General features: G+C 40.6%; 1 protein-coding gene across 10 annotated transcripts in view; it reads right to left on the reverse strand.

Moving 5' to 3' along the window:
• Positions 1-26,608, reverse strand: part of FAM135B (family with sequence similarity 135 member B) — a 284,316-nt gene that overhangs the window by 218,706 nt on the left and 39,002 nt on the right. For 2 of the 10 annotated variants that reach the window (XR_011543251.1, XR_011543249.1), the window contains exon 1: positions 1,966-2,149. The exons of 5 other annotated variants lie outside the window; for them this stretch is intronic. The gene's annotated coding sequence lies outside the window, so the exon portion shown is untranslated. Of the gene's footprint in view, positions 1-1,965; positions 2,159-26,608 lie in introns of those variants that run through there. 3 more of the 10 variants (XM_070631014.1, XM_070631015.1, XM_008523207.2) reach the window with 2 other exon arrangements.

A 26,608-nucleotide genomic window follows, 5' to 3' on the forward strand; every position in this document is an offset into this window, starting at 1 on the left:
TGAATGGATAAAGAAGACATGGTATATATATACAATGGAATACTACTCAGCCATAAAAAAGACAAAATTGTCCCATTTGCAACAACATGGATCGACCTTGAGGGTACTATGTTAAGTGAAATAAGCCAGACAGAGAAGGACAAACACCACATGATTCCATTCATATGTGAAAGGTAAACAACACAAGGATAAAGAGAACAGATTAGTGGTTACCAGAAGGGAAGTTATCTTATGAAAAGGGTAATGGAGCACATATACGGTGATGGATAAAAATTAGACTATTGGTGGTGAGCACGATGCAGTCTATACAGAAACTGATAAATAATAATTTACACCTGAAATTACACAATGTTATAAATGATTATGACCTCAATAAACTAATTAAAATAACAAAGAAATAAAATGAAAGAAGGACCTTAAAGGCTTCAGGGAGCTGGAAGTGAAAGCCCTGGAGTAAGGGGTGGGAGGTTGATGACTGAGGATCCTACAGGAAGATACAAAACAAAAGATGCTGGTGAAGACAGATAATAAGGGCTAAACACCCAATCTCCCCTCCTCAAGCCCCATCTCCAATAGTGTGCAGGAACCTGGCTTCAACCTCACAGAAGAATGAGGAAAGATTCTGGACTTTGCTGTTGTTACCCATGGCCTGGAGGTTCAAACAGAAATGAGGCTCAAATACAGAAAAACAGCTACATTTCTTGTAAATCTGAATTGGTGAGCTATGTCACTGCAAGCAAAGGGCCTCATGCAGTATCTGGCCCAGAGCAGGTGTCTAATAAGTAACAGTTCCCTTCCCATGATGTTGAACTGACCCTGACCTTCCTGTAATGTTCCATAGCTCCCAATTTAGCTGTCTGTGGTGACAATGACAAAGGATTTAATCGTAGAATCTTTGCCTGATAGGGAACTTTCCAGGCTAGCTCTCTCAATATAGTTTCTGGGAACTAAAACCCAGGGAGGCACAGAGACACCCCAGGACACAGCAAGGTAGCAGCAGAGATAAGTCTGGGACTCAGGTCTCCAACTGATCCCAGACCTCCTTCCCTTTCCCATGAAGCTTCCCAAGGAGTAGAGCTAAAGATGACTTTGCAGGAGATCATCAATGATTTAAGTGGCTGAAGACAGAAGGACAAGAGGCAGTTCAATAGTGGGAAGAGCTAATTAAGAGGGCATGGCCGCAAGGGGAATTGTATTACTCTCCAGAGTCCAAGAATGAATGACAGTGACATAATAACTTAACTTACGCTAATCCCTCAGCTCCCCTTAGGCCCATCTTCTGAAAAATGGCTTCATCTACTTACTCCTTTATCAAATATCTCCACTGGTTTCCCAGTGTCTCGACACTAAAATCCACTTCTTTAGTGCAGCATTCAAAGCCCTCTCTGATTTGGCTTCACTGCCCTTAGCCTCATCTCTCACTTCAGCCTCCCAGGCAACTTCCTCTTCCTTCCCTTGGCTATGACATTTTCTGAGCCATACATCACACTTCATTTTGTGAATATTATTTCCCTGGTAGCTTTTCAAAGTGTACTTGCTAAGCATTGCTACCGTGTAACCTCTGCAAAGCTCAGTTAGCCATAGTCTACTCCACTGATTTGTCTCTTACTTCAAAACATGTCTGTCACAACACATCCCAAAGTCATGTTGAGACATCCAAATGCTCATCGCTATCTTTTACTAAATCTCAAAATTACACACTCCAAGTATTACCCTTAATAATAAGATCCAGCATTGAGTGAGTGATGACTAGTTGCCAAGGTCTCTCCTGAGAATGTTTTACTCATGGACAATTTAATCCTTACAATAACCTTTAAGGTGGGTGAGATTACTCCAATATTATGTTTGAAAAAGACTCAGAGAGGGCAAGTAATTTGACCACAGATCAAATAGACTAAATGAGAAGTGGAACTGAACCCCAAAGCATGTAATTTTAGGCACTATATCTCAGCCACAAGCACTTACTTGGAAACATCGAATGTGGTTGGTGAGAAGACAAATATTGCTCTGACAAGGCTCCTCATGAATAAGATGTGGTTGTGGAGGGCATTGGGACAGAGCCTACTCTTGTATTTATAAGACTGTCCAGAGAGAATGCAGTTCTAGCCCTTGCAGATGTGCTCCCTACAGTGGCCATATTAGAATGCCCATTGTTCTCAAAGACTCCACCCATTGGCTTAACTGAGTATTCCATTTGGAATCACCCTGGCCCAATGGAGAAGGAAGGGTGAACCAAGCCTAATTCACCCTCTTCAGAGGGGTCAGAACATAAGATTAGCATCCACCACGTTTGGCCTTTCATCCTAGCTTCACGTCTTACTCAGTGTAGACCCTGAGCTTCAGACAACAAATTGTTAGACAGACACTGTCCTAGGTGCTGAAGTCACATGAAGAAAGAAGGCTCAGTTTAAGCCGTCACAGAGTTCACAGGAATTGGAGAATTTTAGCACAACGTGGCAAGCACATCAAGAAAGGAACCTAAGTTTCAAACTATACATCAAAATACTGTGCCAAAAGACAAATAATCATATGAAAAGGTGCTCAACTTCATTTACAATCTTATAAATGCAAGTTATAATCATAACATGATATCACTTCTCACTGACCAGAATAGCCAAAATGAAAAAGGCAGACAATACCAAATGTGTGAGGATGTGAACAGCTGAAACAATAATGCACTGCTGGAGTAAATGTAAATTTGTATGACCACTTTAGAAAGCTATGTAGCTAAAACTAAGCATACACATACCCTATAACACAGCTATGCCATTCTTAGTAATATACTCAACAGAAATGCACATAAATATGCATCAAAAGACATATATAAGATGTTCTTGTCATTTCTTGTACTACTCCAATACTGGAAATTACACAAATCTTAGTAGAATAGGTAAATGAATTGTGATGTATTCATTCTTTGGGCACTATATGGCAAAGAGAATGAAATACCACTGTACAGGGAAACACAGATGAATTGAATAACCAAGTCTGAGCAAAAGAAGCCAAACACAAAATAATGCACACTGTATGATACCATTTACATAAAGCTCAAAAAGAGTCAATGCTAATAATCCATGGTGTCAGAAATCAGGATAGTAACTACCGTTGGTGGTGGTGATTAGTAGTAACTGGAAAACAAGCACAAAGAGGATTTCTGGGAGTGTGGATGATGATCTGTTTCTTGATCTAGGTGATGGTTAAATTGGATTTTTGAGTTTGAGAAAACTCATCAAAATATACAAATGTATATTTCAGTGTAAAAAATTTCTAATTTTCTTCCATGGCATTGGCTTGTTGAGATCTGCCTTTTAACTTGATTTTCTTGAAGTCCTATGTTTTATCCTGCAATAAAAACTACATTTCTGAGCTTGGACCTATAAGATAAGATTTATAATATCTACCTTCATAAAGTGGATGTGAGAATTACTTGGAAAATTTACGGTGCGAGAACTTATTGGCACAATAAATGCTTACAGTGAGTAAATGAGTCTTAGCGATGCTATTGATTTAACATAGCCTATAGTTTGGAAAACCATGCAGCAGTATTTACTAATACTGGACTTACATGTACCCTATAATACTGCTACACTAATCTAGCCCTACAATGTAGAATGTTTAAACAGCAGCTATATGATAATAACTTCCCAGATTTCAATTTCTATCGCCTTGATGCACCTTTCATTCTTGATATAATAAACCCCTACTCATCCCAAATGCACCCTGTGTGTTTCTGTACTGGTCTTGACCCAGATTGTTCTGTCTGCTTGGAATTCCCATCCCATCAACCTGTCCAGAGCATTCCTATTTTCTCAATGCCCATGCATACCACATGAACCTCCTCAAAGTCCTCTTCCTCTTTTTAACTCCCATCTTTGTCTACTCCTCCAGTAACCATAATAGTATCACCATCATCATCAGCTGCCATTTGTTGGGTATCAACTGTGCATCAAGATCTGGGATAAATGCTTTATGTACATTAACTTGTAATCCAATCCATCCTGGAAACTGTGCTGATACATTGCTGAATATGTTTTAAATAAATAATAAAACATATTAACAAGAACCAAGGAAATTAGACATTATTATTCCATTTTTAAAATGAGGAAACACAGAGGCTCCAACTGATTAAGTAACACATCTATCCTACACAGCTGGAAACTAGAGGACCTTGGATTCAAACCAGGGCTGGTGGACCACAGTACAGAATGTTCTGTCCCAAGGGGGCACTGAGGCAGAGATGTATTTCACTGCCCAGGCCATTGTATCATATTTGATGCAATAAAAGAACCATAAAATTGAAGTCACGTGTCTGGAGAAGGTCATCTGTAGCTGCCAAAGAACTCATCTGTGTTACTTCATCTGATTCTAAAAGGACAGAGAACGTTCTCCTCAATCTGCAGAGTGGTAACTGGGAGTCAGAGATTAACCAGTGGTGGGTCCTGGGCTTAGAACCATCAATATTAATAATTTTACCCCAGGCTCTTTCCACCACAAAACCCACCTCCTGGAAGATTCAGATGTCTATGAGTCTTGTAAGGATCCCTGCCAATTCCATAACAAAGGGCTAACTAATGAAGTCACACTTTCCTTTTAAACTGTCGATATTTTTAGATTTACTTTATTCATGCTATTTTGAATGCAGGCTTCTATTCATCGTTTAAAACCTAATTCAAATATCTCATTCTCTTACAAGTCTTCTCTGATCTTTTACTCCCTTATTTCATTCGACAAACTGCCCTGAGGGCCTACCATGGAGGGGGCAGTGGCCAAGGTACAGAGGATTTGGTGGTGAATAAGAAGCCATACTCCATATTCTTCCAGCGCTGACATTTTTGAGGAGAGGGCTCATGTGTGTCGCTCTCAAATGCAATTTCCAACTGCAGTAAATGCTATGAGGGAAAACAACAGGGAGCTTTAAAACAACATAGTGGGGCATTGGCTTTAGTCTTTGAGGTCAAGGGAGACCCTGTTCCTCAGGCAGAGTTAATTAACCTGGTACCATTTGCACCTCTGTATTTGCACTCACTTCACTGCACTGTAATTTATTTTCCTATCTGTTTCCACGATGGTGCACGAGTAAGCCAAGGACAGGACAATGTCTTATTCACACTTTGATCCCATGTCCTAGAAAACTTGCATGGCTTATTACAGGTGGCCAATAGATCTTTCTTGAATTGACTTTTATTATCATCACCATTATTCCTGCTATCCTTGTGGCTGCCATCATTATTGAAGAAAAATGTGGGAAGTGGCTGAGTGAGCTCAAGCCCAGTGTGATGAACTCTGCTTTAACGGCACTTGCTTGGCACCTAAAGCAAGGAAACAGCAATTTGTTGATGACAAAAGGAATGAGAAAGCTGACTAACTCCAACTACCTCTCTGAAATGCTAATTTGCTTTCTGAGCCTCCTCTCCAGTTCCTTTATAGCAATTTTACAAGCTTGTAGCGCTGGCAGCTTTCTGTTAAGGACTGTTTGCAAATCCCACACAATGACTGTGTTTTGCTTTAAGCCTGGTAAAAACACCAGCTTACAAAGAGGGCAGCAGACAGAGATGTCATCCAGCCCAGAGAAGAGATCAAAGACACTGCCTTGGCAGGAGAAAAGACTTGCTGTTAGGTTCTTTAAAAATCAGGGCTGGAATTTTTTACATCTGGAAGGTCCCTTTCAGAAACCCTCTCTGACCACCATAATGAACAAAGAAACTGACTGAGACCTAAGGAGATACATTCTAGAACAGAAAGCAAGCAAGGGACAAAAACGGGTCTTGGGTCCCAGCTTTGCTGTTTGTTTGTTTTGCTTTGTTTTTAATGTGCCCGGATTATTTTTTTTCTCCTAGTAATTTGCGGATTTATTTATTTTTATTGGGGTAGGAACACTGAACAGGACATCTACCCTCGTAATAAATTTTTAAGCACATAATACAGTATTGCTAACCACAGGCACAACTTTGTAGGGAAGATCTCTAGAGCTTATTCATCTTGTATAACTGAAACTTTATATCCATTGCACCAAAAGTATGAAATTTCAGCTAAAGTAGCACTTTCTGGAGAGGACAGCATACACAGATTGCAAGTTTCGTGTAAATTTTTCACTCCTGCATTCAATCCCTTTGCAGCCCCACCTCCCCTATTGGCGTTCTTCATATAGGTTGTACTCGGTTCATGTGGTTTCCTCTTCCATCTGTAGTGATAACAGCAGCCACTACTTATTGATCAACTATGAGCCACCCTCAGTCAGACACTTGGCATACACTACTTCTAATGTTCAGAAGGACACTACAAGGATATTTAGTACCTGTTTTGGATATCTATTGATGCCTACCAAAATCACCCTGAAACTTATCCACTTAAAGTAACAACAATTTTGTTTGTTCCCAATTCTATGGATTGGAACTCAATTGCACAACTCCACATCCTGCCTGGGAGCTCTCAGTTGTGGCTGGAATGTGCAAATTGGTTTCTGGCCTCTAGCTCCTGCTGGGCAGTCAGAGTTCAAGTTGGTGCTGGCCTCCAAAAGAGAACATTCCAGAAGGTGAGGGTGGAAGCTACAGATATCTCTTAAGGTCCAGTTTTGGAAAGTAAACCACAGCACTTCAGTCACATCCTACTTGTCAAGCCAGGTGAGAGGGCTGGCCCAGATCCAAAGGGAAGAAAAGGAGATTCTGCCTTTCCATGGGGGTGTGGTAAAAGGACAGGCAGTATGGAACAGGAGATATCATTACAGGCATCTTTGGAAATAAAAGCTACGAGAGTATAATGGTTAGACACCAAGAGTGTCTGATATGAAGAGCGATTGCAGTCAGCATAAGGGTCAAAGGTGCCTTTAGAAAGTGTTTGTAGAAGGACTCAGAGAACTGACATCTGAATACAGCACTGAAGGATAAGAAGGAGCATGCCTTAATAGGACCGTGTGACAGAGCTTTCCAGGTACAGGGAATTCCTGGTAAGAAGCAGGGCCAGCATCCAAAGTCCCTCTCTTTGGATCCAGAGCCTGTGTCATCTCCACGACCCCAAGCTACCTGCTGAGATTGCACCTATTCCTCAGCAAGTCTCTCATATCATGGTCTTCCTTCACGTCTTCAATCATGTCCTCCAAACCAGCTGTCTTCTCTTCCTTATTCATCCCCTCGTCCCCAACCAGTCTTGGTACTTTTCTCATTCTCCTTGGTACATACTTAGGTTTGGATTAGTTTTGCCTTCTCATCTCCTATTAAGATGTGAACTCCTTAAGGTCAGTGACCACATCTGATTCAGATCCATAGCTACCGTGATAATATCTAACACAGCGTGAGCACACACTTGGTTGTTGATGAATGTCCACTGAATTAGAGACAGGAGTGTAGACCTGTGGCAGTGTTTGCTTCAGTTTGTTGGGGTGATAGGGCCCCAGAGGACCTTCAATTTCTTGCAACAGCCCAGGTACCCAATCAATAGGAACACGATAGGAAAAACAATCCAAGCATTGGTTCCCACAAGACTCTGATGGAAAAAGTACCAAGTCAGAACCATGAGACAAAAGGCAAGAAAGTATGTAACATGCTGTATGTAGATAGTGAAAGGTAAAGGACACTTGTGGAGGGCTTAGGATGTCATAATAAAATTAGTTCTGATTTTTCCAGCGATGAAGAGACACTGAAGAACAAACAAAATTTACTGATTACCTTTTGAATTTCAGGAACTGTGTAAGCTATTTTAAATACACTAAATCCTCATAAAAGAGAGATTAAATAGATGTAATCTCTATTTCGTAGATGATGAAATACATGATCAGCAAGGTTAGATGGCTGAAGGTTGGTCACATGGTGAGAAAATGGCAAATGGCCAAGTCTATGACTTTTCTTCTCAGCCACACAGTTGACCATTATTTAAGAATCCACTTTAGTAAAAAGACAGAGAATAGGTTTTTTGGAGAAGGGGAGATATCAGAGGTTGGGACATCTGTTAGGGGCTATGGCAATAAACCATAACAGAGAGGTTGATGCCTGGCTCTGAACAGTGTTACCATAAATCAGTCATACTTGGAAACCAAGTGGGTGAAGAGAAGGGAAGAGCTGCAGATGACAGAAGTGCATCCAGCTTGGGGAGGTGGGCTATGAGGAAACAACAATGTTTTCTGCTTGTGCCCCTATTATTAAATCAAAGCATCAGCAAAATTGTCCTTGGGATTCTTTGCTCTAACTCTGGGTACACATTCTAAGCTTAGACAAGCTTTAGTCACAAGGATGGAATATTATTAGTTTAGCTGTGTTTTAGCTCCAGCTTTCTTTATGAATCATGTGTGCATGAATCATAATCACCACTCTTCATATTTTAGAAGCAAATGTATAATTTTTCTTAACCAAGAAAAAAATCAATTGCTGTCTAAATATGAATCTAATGTTGTTTCTGAAGCTCTTGGATTTATTCAATTCTGAGACTTCATTTTCTTTAGGAGTGAGAATAATTGGGAAAGCTAAAAAAAAAAAAGAAGAAGATGATATATATTGAGCATCTGCCCTGTCCGTGATCTGCTCTATGCTTTTCAAAGTCAAGATAGGTGTAGGTGTTTCCATTTTATAGATGAGGAACCGGAGGCTTATATAAGCAATTTATTGGCCCAGGATCACTCAGCTAGTAAGAAGCAGAAGCTTAGGATTCCAATTAAGGTTTGTGAGACCCCAGATCCCATCTTCTGATGTTCCTGCCCCATCTTACCTGGTTACAGCATAATAAGTGGTATCAGAGTGACTTCAAGTTACAATTCCTTTTGGAAATGACATTCAAAGCTCTCCTCAGCATGGCTATGACATTTGTTGTCTACTATCATGTTAGGACCCTGCATGAGCATTTGAGAAGCTAATTATCTGTGAACCCATCACTGTATATGAATTGGGGATACCAATCAAGCCTAGTTCTTAGAGTTAATATGAAACACAAGGTTCAAGTAGAGGGAGGTCTATGCCAGTGTTGCATAGCTACTAAACAGTGGCACCAGTCAGACTGGAGACAGCTCAGCTCTAGGACATGGCTTGAGCAGTCCCACCCACCTGCCCTTGACCATATGACTCCTTCAGTACAATCCCTGATCCTCCTCTCAGATGATGCAGAGCTTCCGATGCTCCATGTCTGGCTGAAGCCATGCACCAGGCTCCATTCATGGTGTCCCATGGACGTCTCCTAACCACCTAGGAAGCTTGGAGTGTTATTCTCATTTTACAGGTGTGCTGCTTTACTATGTAGTACCACTATTGTATTCAAATACAATAATACTATTATATGACTTATTAAAGTACAATAACAGCATTGTTGTATTAAATATTACTTATCAAATGCGATAACAATATCTATACATAGTTTATGTAGAGAGTTTTGGAAGTTTTTGTGGATTTTCAACTTCATTACCTCACCAGATCTCAATTATCTCTGAGAATTAGGTCCACAATAAACTTTTTAAAATAAATCCACAAAAGTGAATCTAAATACATACTTGAAGACCACAAATAGCCCTCTGGTCTACCCTCAAAGTAATTTTTCTAAATCACAGTTTTGATCATGCCACCCCTTGTTTAAAAATTGTAGGGGAAACTTCAAATCTGATTCCTCAATGGAATTGAAGTAAGCTACTCCAGTCATATAGCTGAAGGCTGGGGGTCTGGATTCAACAGATATTTCAAAGCCACCTTGTTCACATTGCATTGTTGATGAGGGCTATTTCAGCTTTCTAACATCCTGCATTTCCTGGCCTTTGGACTACTTCATCTATGACAATCTGCATGCCCTGCTGTACTGGGAGGGCTGGTATAGTCCCATTTTGTAATAGTGTTGTTAAAGAGAGCTGGAGTCCTTCACCTTTATGCACTGTGATAGACAGGGAGCATTTAATTGAATGCTTATCCTAGATATGAAAATTGGGCAATGGAGAGGGCAAACATGGAACCAAGCAATGTCCTTGGTGATAAAATGATGAGAGACCCTGGATTCACAAGAAGAGAAGTTTATTGGGCATATCATGGTGGGACCAAGTATCTTATTTGGTGAAAAAAATCACACTTATGTGGAAACTTCTTCCATTTTTCTGGAAAACACCCCTGTGTTGTCTTTTGTATGATGTGCTTTGTTACTGTGACATGAGGGGAACAACGGCAATGCATCGTGGATAAGTGGCTTACTTTATAAAAATATTAGTCAAAATGTATTCATTTGAGCTGGGCAGCAGGGACCAAAGCACCTGTGGGCTTTGCCAGTGGATACTGTGCCCTGAGTATGGCCTTCTGTGAAATGCACATGGCAGTCTGATCTGTGCTCCAATCACAGCAACCTGCTCCTTGTGGTATCAAAGACTGGGTCACAGGACAGAATCTTGGCTCCATAAACAATTCTATGAACAAAACAGAAACTAGAACAACAAAGGAACACCAGTGGGCTTATCTCTGGGCAAGGATGTCTGCAAACATAAGCATGCCAAGGCTAGTATGGATATGATGGCAAGGGCACACTTGTGCTTTGCTGGTGTGACCAGGTTGGAAAAATCACAACAGTCTCCAAATACCAACTTGGCAACCATGTGTCCACCTTGAACAGAAAATCTTTCTATAGCATGTCAACATAGGTGGGCATCTTCAATTCAGACTGATTTGATTCACCAGATTTTCATCAGATCTGATTAGAATGTGACTTTTTAAATAGTGTAAGAATGGCAGGAACAGCTCTTGGAGTTAAACAAGCTAGTGACATTTTTTAAGTGCTTTTGATGCAACTTTGAGAAAATCCTTCAATCTCTCTAAATCTTAGTTTCTTACTCTGTAAAATGGAGATGAGAATCTACCTTGCAGGGTTTTTATAAGAATAAAATTTGGCAACATGTTTACTACCATTTCTACCCATGGCATATGCTCAAGAGAATGATAGTCTCCTTCCTTTGCCTTTTGGACCACTGAGTGCTGAAGATTAACAATGGCAAATGGGATGATATATACAGCAGAATAAAGTCCAAATGCCTTAGTTTATTTTGCAAGTGCCTCCCCACCCCCCATATTCTGACTTCTACCAACAATCTACCTTCATCTCTAATCGCCATGCTTAACTCGCATTCCAAGACAGCAGATCTAGGATGAGCTTCTATTTCTGATGAGAATGTGTCATATTCTTCAGCAGTTTAGGGATAAGGAAAGAAAAGTAATGCTTGGTAATGATATTGATAGTGAAGAAGAACATAGGCAAAATAATCAGACAAACTTGAGTTAAAATCCCAGCTCTGCCACTTCCTAGCTGGAGGACCTGTGGCAAGTCGCTTAATGGCATTGAGCCTCAGTTTCCTGGGCTGTAAAGTAAAGATAAGACCCATCTTACAGCAGCAAGAAGTGAAGGGAAGACTTACCTTACAGAAGCATTGGGAAGAAACCATGCGCTACTGCAAACCAAATGCCAGGCACAAAGCCTGACTTGCTGCAGCCATTTGATAAATGGTAGCACAAATACCCTTATTGTGAACACCAGTATTCATGAATCACTGATATTACTATCATTATTATTCTGAACAGCAACGAAATTTGGCAGAGTGTTTGGTGTGCTCATTCTGAATTCACTTGTACTCAGAAAATCATGGTTTGACTAGTTAAAGAACCTATTGTGCCTCAATTCACTCACCTATAAAGAACACCCAAAAGTACAAAAACAATCACCTCCTTTGTCTGGGAAATCTGCTCATTTTAATTAACCTAAAAGATTCCTAGCAATTTGTGTTTGTAAAGCACTTTGACATCCTAAGAATAAGAGGCAATTTAAATGCAAAATTTTATTATAACATCTTTTTATGATTATCTCTCAAGGGGCTCTCAAGTAAGGAGCTCCTAGAATTCCACACCTCTCATCTAGGAGATGGTACTGTATCTTCTAGTTGAGGGACAGGATACTGGGGACTCCCCAAGAGTTCTTGTAACTCTGCTTCCTCAGCAAAAATGAGGGGTAGAGTTGGAAAATATAGTAAAAGATAGTGAAAGGAAGGAGAATTCAAGTGCTTTCAAATACCAGCTAAATTCTGATTCCTCCTAAATCTACAAATCAAGTTCAAATTGCACTCTCATTGCACTCTCGTTATTGCACTCCTGTTTCCTGTTTATGTATCTTTAGCATGAGGACAGGGCACCACTCCTATAAAAGACTATAGCATTTTTGGCCTGAAAGACCATAGGACAGAATTCAGGCAACTTCAACCTCTGTAAAGTGAGACAGAAACCTAGACGGGAAAGAATCAGGGAAGGGAGCCACACACTCTGTGTATATATTCTGTCCAAATCCCCAGCTGATCCTAAACCATCCATGTGTGGGGCAGACTCCAAACAGCTGGACTCACAATGAAATAACTGAACTGAGATTTGAACTGCTGCCCAAAAGGTAGAAGTTGCAATTTGAGTTCAACCATGTTAATTGTCCACTACAACAAACAAGCCAACAAATAACAACAAGAACACCACCGCCAACAACAAAAAACACTCATTGGAAGAATATTACAGAATCTAGAGTCTCCACAACACAGCATTCACAATATCCAGGACGGCATCCAGAATTGTTCAACATGAGAAGGAATATGAAACTGTGATCCATCCTTAAAAGAAAAGACAACCAACTGAGGCAGACCCCAAGATGATTCAGATGCTGGAATTAGCAGACATTATAACTATGCTCAAGGACGTAATGGAAAATATGCTCACAATCAATGAAAATTAGCTATAAAGCTTGCATGTCCCTTAGACTTCAAGTGAAAAAGAAGTAAAGACTCCAATAGGATTGGAAAGTTTTTATCTCACAAAGAGATATTAGTGTTAGGAAAGTTTACATTTTCCTGGGGACAAAGTATTTGGATAGAGCAGTACAGGAGACTGAGAACTGAGAATAATAATTAATTAATTAATTAACTCAACAGATAATTATTGCACAGATGATAGGCTCCAGGCATAGTTCTAAAATTGACCTAAAGAAGTTACCAGCTTTCTTGGACCTTCTGTTACATATTTGCCATAGATTATCACTGCTTTGTGTGAGATAATTAGTTTATATCACATAACACAATTGAAACTATCTTATCTGGGTCTTTTTAAACTTTATTTCATCCATCTTGTCTTATCTTCTCCCAAAAAGCCTCATTTATTGATCCTCGTACCAAGATGTTTCCTCTCCACGTATACATACAGAGAGAGAGAGAATAATATAATTTTAAATCTTGATGAGTGGTATGAAGTCAATACAGAAAATAAGTTTCTTACCCCTGGGGTAAAGGGTGAATGATTTTCCTCTTTCCTTCTATGATTCTATGATATGGGATTTACAATTTATCTTGCTCAGTTAGGAAGCATTAAAAATACTGAAGTAGCATTAACTGTCCTAAATGATGGCCCATCCTCACCTCACGCACGCTTTATATTGAATTGTGACTGCTCTTGCACTATACATTGAAATTTGGATTTCACATCTTCTTTCTACCCCTAGTGAAAAGGCAAGTCCTCTGAGCATGGAGGTGACAGCTTCTTTTCCTTAAGCTCATGCATAGACTTGTGCCTAGCACAGAGTGGCCCTAAGCAAATACTGGTCTGGCTGCTTAATGAAATGTAGCAATGCCTAAAACAAGCTTCCTGGGGGCCCCCTTTACTCATCAGTATTTCATGTCTTTCAGTGGTATGATTTTCTTCCCCTATAATGGCCATGGAGACTTTGTGGGTGGGGGTGGGAGAGGACACTGTGCAAACAGGTTAACAGTGATAGATGTGACTTCTGTTTGATAATTGGTACCTGAAAAAACAAATGGGTCATCACATTAGCTTGACTCAGGACATCTCTCACCAGACCATTAGCCTTTAGAAAACACAGATCTCAATTAACTTTCATGGAAATTTGATTATTTCCTGCCTATTTGAAGACCTTCATTTATCCATGGGGAACTTTACCAGGCAAAGGTTCCAGTGCATGTATCCATGGAAATCTTTGTTAAGGGCCAGCACAAAGATGGTATTCTTCCAGGTTACAAAGTCACCTTCATATGAATGATTCATTGTCATCTCACAATAGCCCTGTGTGGTGGGTATAAGGGCAAGCTACAGCACAGAGAATAATAAATGAGGTTTGAGGATTAAGTAACTAATCACATCTGGTGCCATCAGGGGTCAGCCCAGGCCTGCCTGATCCCAAATCCCATGCTCATTCCACTACACTGGGTGACTTCAATATACCAGTCTCATCTTCAGTCCTAAAGGAAGTGTTTCACACACAAAACCACATAATATTAGAGGAGGACAAAATCTTCAGGAAGGGAGTATTTGGGGCTTCGTTTTGACTGGAGGTCATCAAGAGATCCTTCAGATTCTGTGAATGGCGTGCTACATATTAAGAAAAAGGAAAAGAACTTGCTTTTGTTCAAGCTCTCTATGTTCTGGAGTCTCCTAGGTGCTTCACAGCTATTGTCTAATTTAATCTTAACTCCTCTGCCAGCTATACATTACTGTACTCCAGCTATGCTGCCTCCAAGGAATGGTATGGACCAGAAAGCACATTAATTATAGGTAAGGCAGAACCACTCCTGAAACTACATATGCATTTATTATCTGCTATGCACCAGATATTGTTCTAGGATCTGTGGAAATATGATGACTATGAACTTACTTCTGACTTCAAGATGCTTAAAGTCTAGTGGGGGTGACAGGCTGCAGTGAAGTCAAGAAAAGAACTGACAGTTGTGAAAAAGTCTACAATGTGCTAAGCATTGTGGTAGGAAATTACTGACATATTATCATTAATTTATCTAACAACTCTACTGAGGTGGGCAGTAGAGTCTCACTTTTGGGATGCAGCAGCTGAGATTCAGTCACTTGGACAAATTCCACATGTCCTTCCATTTAAGTGTCAGACATTCTATTGAACCTCAAGACTGTCTAGCCCCAAAGTCTATATTCTTTCCCTTCCAATTATGCCTAAAATTTAATGATAATAACAAAATAAGTGGAATGAAGATACAAATAGCTTTCTGATGAAACACACACACACATGTTGACTTAAAAACTAACAGGGAGATGAGAAGGGGCTTCAGAGAAGATGAACAATTGAAGGAAGCCTGAATGGATAAGGAGATTATGTACAGATGGACAAGGGATACAAGGATAATCGTAGGCAGAGGTGAGAATGTGAACAGTAGCAAGGAGGTATGATAGTATGTGTTATGTAGGAATAAACCAAGCTGGACCATCAATGGTCCTGTGAACCAATGTGTGGAGGTTTGTGTCTATCCTGTGTCCCATGGTGAGCCTTTGAAAGGGTTTAGCGAGGCATGATACAATTTTTTTTTATTATTTAGAAGAAAGATTATTTGACAGGAATGTGAAAGAGGGACTAGAAAAAGGCACAGGGAAGGAAGGAGATCAGGTAAGTCCCACAGTAATGGCAGCAAAAAATGGTGCAAACTTGAAACTAGGTTGTGCTTGAGGAAACAAAGGAGGAGAAATGGATCGACAAAATACTCAAGAGATAAAAATCAGCAAGACTTGATAAGATTAACTGGACGTGGAGAATGAAGGAGATGAAATAAAAAAAGCAACACTATGCAAATGAGATTGGGTTAGTAAATGCATGCACATAAGAACCTTTAGTGAACAGAAATTATCATTATTAACTCCCATCATGATCATTATTACTATGTAATGGATCTATTTAGTCCCCAGGAGTCAGCAGAGACCCTGAAACAGCAGATTGATTTTTGCCTTTCCATCACTCTATTTGGGTTATTTACTTTTTGTCACGCAGTTCCAAGCCCACCTCTTTCTGCTCTGTGATTCTGGAGCTGGGAATCAGCAAATCACATTACCCAGACTCACTAGCAGGCTGACTTCCTGTTAGATATTGCTAATGGAAGGTACCAGAGGGAGAATGGGAAGCAACAAAAAGGAAAAATGGACTTCTTTCATCTTTTCAGTTCCTGCCTGTGCAGTCCTAGCAACAGAACACAGCTCCACTTCCGATGTGGGTTTCCTTTGGCACTTCAAGCATCATCCTTTAAAGCTACCACAAGCAAAAATGGATCATGTTTCCCTGTCAGTCAAAATATTACCTGCAGATAGCCCTCCCCAGATAAGCAAGCAATAGCTTTTCAGCAGGTCCCTCTTAGAGATCTGAGCACCGGCTGTATAAAGTTTCCCCTAGAAGTCCCAGCTCTTAAGTTCTGGCGACACCAATTTCTCCTTTTAGTTCCCCCAGCCCTAGCAAGTATTGTCTTTTCTTGAAATATTATTATCGGTCATTAATAATCATAATTATTAATTATTAAATCATTGAGTCACCTTGATGTCCCCTTCTTGCTTTGTCAATCTTCCAACATTATAGAATCAATTATCTATATTAAATACCCTCTGTTTGAAATAACTACTGTTGATCCTGTTTTTCTGGCCAGGCTTTGAGGACTACTTTGCTTGGTACCAGCAGTATTCCAAGGAAGCACATCTTCAAAGGCAGAATTCAAAGACTGGTATGCTTATGTCTTTGGAGTTGAATGCAGTGCTGAGTTCCTTGTCAGTGAAAAATGGGATACGACTAATCCACAACCAGAAGTGGTATGATGATTAATTCACTTATTGCCTATGCATTCTGGGGAAAAAGTTCCTATCCCAGCAAGTGCCTTGAGGACCAAGTAGCTACTGAACTTGATTACAATGTTAATGATGACTACAAGGACACTGAGTGGGATGGATACTTCTCACTGCACTAGAGAGACAACAGGAAGAAAACAATGAGATCTGAACTTCAAACCATCATGTCAACTTGGCTGTAATCAGTGAACAAGACTGCTTCCGTGTTAGCTTTAAAAGAAGTTCTTATTTCTTGGAGTCACAGGGCAGGTAAGGCTAAACATCAGGACCAAATCCTATTTATGCAGGTTGCAGAATTACAAGGAAAGTTGAAGTCATGCACTCACCAAGTTTCTCATATGAACTTTAGGGCATCGATTAGGAAGGAGTGGAACACTGACACTTTGAACGGGGGCACTTGGTTTGGTTCAGACCAAACTGGGAACCTTCAACGATTATCCACCATCACTATTATTACTATGTAAAGAACTTAACACACTGCATTTAACACACACTGACACACTATTTGCTTACTGCTTTTTTCATTCTTTGCCCCAACTAGCAAATATATTCCATGAGAGCATGGATGTTTTTGTTTGTTGCTTTATTTACTGTCTAAAACAATGCCTTCCCCTAGTAGACATTAAATAAATAATTATTGAACAAGGGAGAGAGAGAGAAGAAGTTTGGGAGGGAGAAGGGAGCAAGGGGGCAAAAAGGAGATGGCTGAGAAATTATATATATCTACATACAGAGATGCAGCTTGGATCACTTAGTTGAAAATTTTATATACCAGGTTGGATAAATAAGTCTTTATGCATTAAAAAAATGGATGCAAAAGATTAGTTAGTTATCCTCTCCCTCCTATTTTACAGATGAGAAAGTAGAGGTCTCAAAATATTACACGACTTTTCCAAGGTGTGCTGCACAAACAAGAGTAGAGTTCAACTTTTCTTAGTCTTAGCCTAGAATCTTCAATTTACAAATAATTAGGTTTAATGTGAAGAAGATGGGAATTATGATAATTCTTGATGGTGGAACATCTCTTTATAGGTCACAGTGTGTGCGTGACTGTGTGAGTTTCTGTGTTTACTGTTTCATTTGCTTACCACATATTGCCTGAGTACCTACTATCTGCCAGGCACATATAACATCCCTCATAGAGATGCTATTAATCATCCCCTTTCAACAGGTTTTAAAATGCCAAATGATTGCACATAGCTGGGACTCAGGGTCTACCTTTCAGACCTAGAATTGATATATTTTTCAACTATATTATCTCCACCTAACCTCCACCACCAAATACAAAGCAAAATAAAACAAAGCTGGAAAAAAAGGAAAGGAAAAAAAAACGAGAGAGCGAGGGAGGGGCACAAAAACAATCAAAATGATTCTGGAGGGTAGCCAGAACATTATGCCAGGCACTCTACGGAAAGCAGAATGTAAAAGTAATAGATCTTCAATTCACCAGCTCTCCTGAGTAATGAATTCCAAGCAAACCATATTGTGTCAAAGAGCCTTGCTGTGCAGAGGAGTTCCCACTCCCAGGGGGAAGGACTGATGCATGGTAGCTGGGTCTGTAATTCAATAAAAAAAATAACAGCAATGGAGTTTGGGAAACGGATCGATTTTAATCCAATGCCACTGACAAATCAGAAAGGACTAGACAATGGTTCTCTGTAGAACACGCCTGTGTCACCTCATGGTTTACCTTGAGGATGGTTCGCCTTTAATTAAGTTAGTGGATTACAGAGCCCAGGGGCAGCTTTTCCTGATGATGAATCAAGACTCTTCCAAGAGTTGCATTAAGTGAATATAACGACCCCACTAGGTGCTATCTACAGACAGAACTGTGTTTGTGGAGTTGCATGAGATGGAGAAATGTAGTCCATGATCTACCAGAATGGCAGGCACTAAAAGCCTCATTTCTCCTTGCATCTGGGTGAAGTAGATCTTGTCAACCCCAAACAATAGAAGAGGAAACTCACGTTACAGCACTAGTAAGTGATTGAAGCAGAATTTGAAATCTAGTCTACCACACTCAAAAAATCTTTTTTTTTTTTTTTTTTTTTTTTACTAGGTCATACTGGTTCCAAAGAAGTTCTCCAAAAACAAGTCAGGAGACATGAACTCAACTCATTAAGTCAGGACGACATGGGGTGCACTAAGTGTCTGGGCCTTTCAGTAGAAGAAACAAAAATCGGAAATTGAAAGCAAACAAAAAGAGACATTGTGTCATCTTCTAAAATCTTCCATCAATCCTGGAGGGCAGAACTCACACAAGTCAAGTTGCTAATTAGTCCATCCAAGACATCCTTATTTTCAAAATTGTCATTCATTAAATTAATTCAATCAACAAGTATTTACTAAACACAGATTATGGGAAAGTTCTTCTCAAGGCACTGAGAATAGAGCAGTGGACACAATTGACACTTGAAGCATGAAACCCTCTTGTTGGGGAGAGAGACAGCAATGACAGCCAAAACAACAACAAAGAAATATACTACAAGTCAGATAATATCCAGATTTTATGAAGACAAACAAGGGTAAGGAGAACACTGCACTGGGGAGCCATTCTGAGCATTAGTAATCACAGAACACATTCTGTATTATAAATGACTGCAGGCTCTGAGTCTCCCTCCTACCCCTTCCTACATCTGCTGAGGGTCAAAGAGCCTTGCTGTTGAGTCCTCTCCTATTATCTACTTTACTGAATCAGGGTCTTGAGCTAATCTAAGGAAGAAATAAGAAAGCAGAGAAGCTATATACCAAAGGGCAGCAGCTGAGGAGGGAGGTCAGAGAAGGACAAAAACTACTTGGGGTGGGTGTCTGGATAGCTTTTGGAAGGGAGCTAGGAAACAGAGAGAAAGTTCTTGAGAGTCAGTCTCTGTGCATATGGAGATTACTCTGGTCAGCAGAGAGAGGAACTAAGGATTTTAAAGATGAGTTCCTGTACTTTAAGAGAGAAACCCTTTCCACACAACCATCTTTGTTTGGCTTTTCTCATATTTCAATTTCTTCCATTTTTTGTTGGTATTGTCCAATTGTCTCTTTTCAACAATAACCCTAATATATTTACCATAAACAAATTGAGGCCACACAAGGCCCCACTTCATTCACAGGACAAAATTATTACCTGAGTATCTGAATTGTGCCAAGCACTAAGGATATAATGATGACCAAGAAATTACAGTCTAATGGGTGAGAAAGGCATTCAACTGCTCTTCACACAAATAATTAATTCACACAGTTGTATTAAGTGGAATAAAAGACAAGGGCGGCCACTGAGAGAGCCCATGCTGGGGAAAGTGGCCTGATCCAAAGGGCCATAAAGGGACCATGGCTGACCTGAATTAAGGCTGAGGTATAAATTACATTTAAATAGAAAAAAATAATGCTATTTTTAAAAAGAATTACCACTTTATGGGCAGAAAATCACAAAAACAATGTGAATTCTATCATAATATAACCCACAATTTCTTATTTCATCCACCCAATCTATCTTTTAAAGTAGAGATGACCGTAGCCTGTAGACTGAAGAGGAGGAATGAGAAGCCCAGGAAGGTTAAATGTGACCACAACCAACAGACAAAGGGAACATCAGCCCTCATCCTCTACATAGACTCCTTTAGTCCCTTTCCACATCACTATAGCAAAGAAGACTGTATTAGTTATCTACATGGTGTAACAAATTACCTCAAGATTGAGCATCTTAAAAACAACAAACATTTATTATCTCACAGTTTCTGTGGAATTTAGGAGCAGCTTAGCTAGACTGCTCTGACTCAGAGTCTCTCAGGATGTTGTAGTCAAGACGTTAGGTAGGGCTGTAGTCCTCTCAAGGCTCACCTGAAGCTGGAGAGTCCATGGCCAAGACGGTTCACTCTTATGCCTGGCATGTCAGTGCTGGCTGTGGGGAGGGGGCCTTAGCTTTCCCCTTGTGCTTCTCACAGGACGGTTTAAGTGTCCTCATGACATAGCAGTTGGTTTTTCAACCAGGGAGCTCTGAGCTTAGAAGTAGTGGAGTTCAGTGGTCAGAGAGCAAACACCTGGGTTCATCTGCCTGCACTCAGCACACTGATTAGCTTTGTGACATTTGCCAAGTGACTTAAACTCTATGGGCCTCTGTTTTAGTATCTGAAAGGTGTAGATAACAATAGTACTGACTCCATCAGGTGAGGTACAGACTAAATTCGACAATCTACATAAAGTAGGAGGAACTTCACTGCACTCTTGACAATCTTACACTCTCCTCACTGTACTAAAGAGAATCTGATTCTCAGAGAGGGTAAGTGGTTTTTCCCAAGGCAGTGCATATGGTAGAGCTATGCCTGCAACTCATGCATCCTAACTCCAAGTCCTGGGGTGGGTGCTGAGTTAGTCCAGACAGGCAGAAGAGGAAAATAATTCTGCTCAGTCAGGAGAAAAGGAAGGAAATTGCAGGAGAGCTTCTTTTAAGTCCACTGCTTTTAAAATGGAGAAGAATAATTTTGAGAATGGCTTTGTGACAAGCAGCCTAAGTCTTTAAGGCATTGAGTTGGCCAAGGTTCTCTTCAAAGGCCAGTTCTGCCAGCTGAGAAATGGGCTGAGCTAGAGGTAAAGTGGATTACTGGCACTCAGCCGTGTTTTAGTGTCCCATTTTTCCCTTCATCCTTCACATGGAAAATAACTGTCCTCAATGCTTCCCTTGAATGGTGGCTTTTGAGGGATTTATAGTCTTAGTTCCCCTAACAAGGGTTACAAAATGGTGATCAAATTCCAGCATCTTCTCCTAGAAGGGACCAGGAAGTTTATCTACCTGAACCACCTCATTAAACAGAGGAAGAAACTAAGGTCAAACATATTATAAAATTGTCTTGATATTACCAAGCAAATAGTGCCGAACTGGGACAAGTACTAAGGTCTGACTATGTACACTTTCTCCTCTGTCACTCAACACTTAATAATAATAATAATAACAAAATCCTTGTCTCCGTAGATTTAGTTTAAGTTCACTGGAACAGTCTCACTTTGATGCTGTTGTGCCTTTATGGACAGAGAGCACCATTGAACTTGGAATCAGCAGGGATGGGAACAACTCAGTACTGTGGACACACTATGTGCCAATTACTCTGCTGAATGTCCCATATATAGCCTGTGTTCTCCACGAGACTGCGGTCTCCTCAAGAATAAGACCTCTACCCACCATTTATCACCTTTGTATTATCCCCCAGCTCCTGGCTTGGTGTTCAATAAACATGTTGAGTAAGTGAATAATCTCACTTAAATCTTAAGAAATCAAATGAGTAATGAGTTATAAACAGGAGGACTGGGGCTCAGCTTTATTGAATGATTTGCCCAATCCAGTAAGAGTATAAATGTGGGAACTAGAAGTACTTGTGTGACCTTCAGAAAGAGGAAGTCCTTAAAGAGTCTATTTTAATGTAGATGTAAGATTACTTTGAATCCAACAAATAAAGTGTTGCTGGTACATAGGTCCTTTTGAAGAGCTTTGGAAATTAAGTATGTCCCCAGGCAGTTATGTTCGTTCTGCCAGTTTGCTTAGCAAATTCCTTGACCATGGATAGAAGAAATGAAAACTGTGGCAGGGTCTTGGTCTGCACAACTGTCACGGATTTCAGCCACTGATGTCCAAAACAACCAGGGTCTCATATTCCACAAATTCCAAGTGGTTGGTCTGAGAGCATCTCTTAATAAGTTTCAGGGAACTATGTGAAATTAAGCATAAGATAGTTGAAATAATAATAATAAATAATGATATAATAACAATTACAAAGTGCCAGCCACTATTCAAAGAGCTTTACCTGTATCACCTCATTTAATTCTCACAACAAACTTAAGAGTTTATTGTTATAATAATCCCCATTTTACAGATGAGGCGCTTGAAGAAGAAAGAAATAGTTAAGTCCAATAGACCAACTACTTCTAAATTCTGACCCTGCTTCTTCTTGCCCAGCATTATTCTCCTTGTGAATGGATAAGTAGGTGGGTGGATGGGTTGATGGATGGATAGCGGGATGGGTGAATCAAAGAATGGAAAAAGATAAAGAACTAAGGGAGTATGACTGCATGGATATATAGTCTTAAGTATCCAGCCTAATTCATAATTCACAGTGTGGATGACTGCTGTGTGGGCTGAGTCATGCTGGAATTGTTGGAGAGGCCAAGAATGGTGGTTAAGTGTGCAGGCTCTAAGATCCACCCATCCATGTACCAGCTCCGCAACTCACAGGCTGTTTGCCCTCGTGTGTGACTTCTCTGAGCCTTCATTTCTATCTCTATAAAATGGTGGAAATAAATTATCTACTTGGTGGAGGGTATGAGGATCAAATATTATGCCTTCATGTAGTAGGTGCTTGGTAAACGTATGTTGAAAAAATGAGTCAACAACATAATGGCATCCCACACATCAAAGGGATCTAAATTAAAGTCAGGATTCAGTGGGTCTCCCTTATGTTATGATTTGAGCTACAAAATCCCCCAAATGCAACAAAATTGTGAAAAATCTCCAGATTTATATTTTAAACCCTCATGCATATCCTTGGACTTGTAGTCACAATGCTCTGGCTTCACTTACATTCAAGTCATCAAAATGAACTAAGTGCTAATTGTGATACACAAAGCCAGGTAATCTTCCCAATCCTTTGTGTCTTTGAATTGCAGATTTACCCTTTCCAAAAACACATGCATTTCTAAAGTGGGTGAAGGGAGTTGGGACAAAGCATTTTTGCTGAGACTGCAAGGTTAGGACAGAGTGTTGACTTCTCTCTGCTTGCTGCTTCTGTTTAACCCATGCACCCAGCCTAGGGAGAAAGCATTCTCTGGCATCATTGGGAAGCCCCTGCCTTCAAGGACTCGGCGCTTGTGAGTGGTGGTTTTATCTGCTCTCCTATGAGCAGCTTCACTAGCTCCTAGGTAATAGTTATGCACCCAGCTGGAAAAAACCAAATCATTTTAAAGTCTTCATAGCCTTCATCTTCTCTAGTATGTACACCAAAGGTGGTTTCCCCATATTCCCTTGAAGCTCTTTAGAAGTGCATTTTTCCTTATCAAAGAAAAGATGAAAAGGATGCTCACGTTGTAAGGGTGAAAGCGAAGGACTCGGCGTTATGCTCTACATAGATCAGTACTTAGTAAGATGAAGGGGAAGGTGGATGATGTAGACAAGAGCCACACTCCCTTCCTCAAATCACTCCCCCATTTCTCTCATCTGTGACATGGAAAGATGAAACAAATAAAGGGCCAGGAAAATCATTCTGGGAAGCTTTGGGGAGAATAAAACTGGGACACAAAGAAGATGTAAAAAGAAAAATAAAAGGAAGAAAAAGAAAGCTTTAATGTAGAATTTAAAATACAGAATAAAAAAAGAATAGCTAAAATGTCTCTGGAAATGAGAGGGGATTGCAACCAAGTGTCCATCCTAACCTTGGAAGATGACTAGAAGCCAGATAAGAGGGACAAGTACAAATGGTGTGCAAATAGAAGGAGGGAGGCCGGGGCTTGGAAAGGTGGGGAGAAGTGAGAAGCTTGAGGCCTCTCCATCACTGCACAAGTGAGACCCACAGGATGCAGGAGAAGGCTGAAGAATTTGGGCAGACTATAGAAGGGGGCATGTGTCACACCAGGGTCTTCCTCAACATATTGTCAGGCCAGAATTTCCTCAAGTGTGATGCTCAGACCAACTGTCTCAACATCACCCAGAGATGGCCATTAAAATTCAGATCTGAGCCCTTTCTGAGGTGTTATGGGCTGAGTTGTGTCCCCTTGCTGTGAACTGAATGTTTCTGTCCTCCAAAATTCATAGGTTAAAGCCTAACTTTCAATATGACGGCATTTGGAGGTGGGGCCTTTGGGAGGTAATTAGGCTTGGATGAGGTCATGGGGGTGGAGTTCTCATGATGGGATTAGTGCCCTTACGAGGGTATGAAAAACCCAGAGCTCTCTCTTTCCTCCAAGTGAGGGTACAATGAGAAGTCAGCTGTCAGCAATTTGAAAAATGGCTCTCACCAGAACCCGAACATGCTGGCACCGTGATCTTGGACTTCCAGACTCCAGAACTGTGAGAAATAAATTTTTGCTGTTGATGGGCGACCTAGTTAATGATATTTTGTTATAGCAGCCCAAGCTGACTTAGACCTCCAACGTTCATGTTAAAGCCTGAGCCTCCAGTACTTCAGCTGTGACTGTATCTGGAGATAGGGCCTTTAACGATGTGATTAAGTGAAAATGAGCAGTTAGAGTGGGCCCTAATCCAACGTGTCTGGTGTCCTTAGAAGAAGAAGTTTGTACACATGAAGAGATACCAGGGAGGTCTATGCACAGGAGAAAGACCGTGTGAGGACACAGGGAGAAGAAGCCCATCTGCAAGGCAAGGAGAGAGGCCTTGGAAGAAACCAGCTCTGCTCACACCTTGTTCTTGGATTTCTATCCTCCAGAACTATGAGAAAATAAATTTCTAATGTTTAAGCCACCCAGTCTGTGGTCTTTTGTTATAGTGGCCTGAGCAAAGTAATACATGAGGCCTAACAAACCAACATGGCAGAACGTAGATGAGGAGCTCTGGGGCCACTAAGGCCCCAGGTGATTCTTGTCTGCACTAAGTTGATGACCCTCCACCAGGTATCCAGCAGCCACTGGAGGGTTTAAGCGGGATTTGACATTCATTTTTCCTGCTGTAAGCATCCTCATCATTTGTGATGCTTTATAGTACTTAGAACAACCACCAATTTTATATGCAAATTATACATTCTTCTGAGCATCCAATGGCTCACTTATTACGTATTTCCTCACTAAACTGTAAGTTCTGTGAAGGTGAAATCCGTGTTTTTTTTGCTCATCTTTGAAGCCGCAGCAGTTAGCACAATGGCAGCCTGTCACAGGGTAGGAACTCAGTATTGATTGAATGAATAAGTGAATGGATGCACAAATGAATGCACTCTGACGGTGTCTGAATGACAGATTAGAGGACGGAGATCTGAAATAAGATAGGAGAATCTTAGATGATCCAGACAAGAGGACTATGGCCTTAAATATAATAGTCAAGGTCACTATGGGGAGAAGGGAACAGAATCAAAATACTCTGAGAAAGATTTCCTAGATATGGGAGGGATGACTCTCAGGCCAAAAGAATGAGTGGAAGTGCCCAGAGAATTTCATGCTTCCTTTCCTGGCCCCAAACCTAGTACAAATCTGGCCCACAGCTTCTCTGTGTAAATAAACCTTTATTGGAACACAGCCATAAACGTTCATTTATATATCATCTATGGCTGCTTTCTCACTACAAAAACAGAGTTAAGTAGTCATGACAGAGGCCATATGCCCTGAGAAACCTAAAATATTTACTTTCTACTTAGCCCTTTAAAGAAAATGTTTGCTGACCCTTGATTTAGGGGCTCATTTAATTCTCTGCTGTTTTACAAGATACACAGAGTTCACAGAGAGCAACAAGTGATGGTTTTCTGCCAGCACATGGCTAATTGAAGCAGAGGAAAAGTAAAATGTGGGATTGCTGGCCTGTAAAATTGCCAGCATGTACTGGTGGCCACACGGCGCATGGGTGTGGAAATTCCTTACCCAGAATAGTTTAGGCAAATACAACAAAGCTTTGGCTTCTAAATCCACACTGGCCCCCAAACCCCCCCGGGGCAAAAGGAACTGGAGAAAGTTATGACCCCAGTGACTCTGAAATTTTGTGATGAAGAACAACAGGGACTCAGCAGAAACAGTAACTGAGGGAAAAATCAAAGACAGACATTACAGGACTCGAGCTATTTTGCCATTAACATCAGCAGGCTCCAAAAGCACCAGTTCTCAGGCATTAAGGGAATTTGTTGATACTGTTCCAGAACCACTTCTCACAATTGCCAAAATGCTACAAGGGGGAAAAGCCAGATAAACAAGGCAGAAACAGCAGTGGGGAGCTGGTGGGCAGGCTAGCAGAGCGCTAGGGTGTCAGGGACAGTTGTAAACCTCCAGAACTGCAGGATTATAAAATCAGAAAGTTGAAAAGCCACTTCAAAAAATCC

Source organism: Equus przewalskii, chromosome 8 (assembly GCF_037783145.1).
Source record: "Equus przewalskii isolate Varuska chromosome 8, EquPr2, whole genome shotgun sequence".
NCBI classification, from domain to species: domain Eukaryota; kingdom Metazoa; phylum Chordata; class Mammalia; order Perissodactyla; family Equidae; genus Equus; species Equus przewalskii.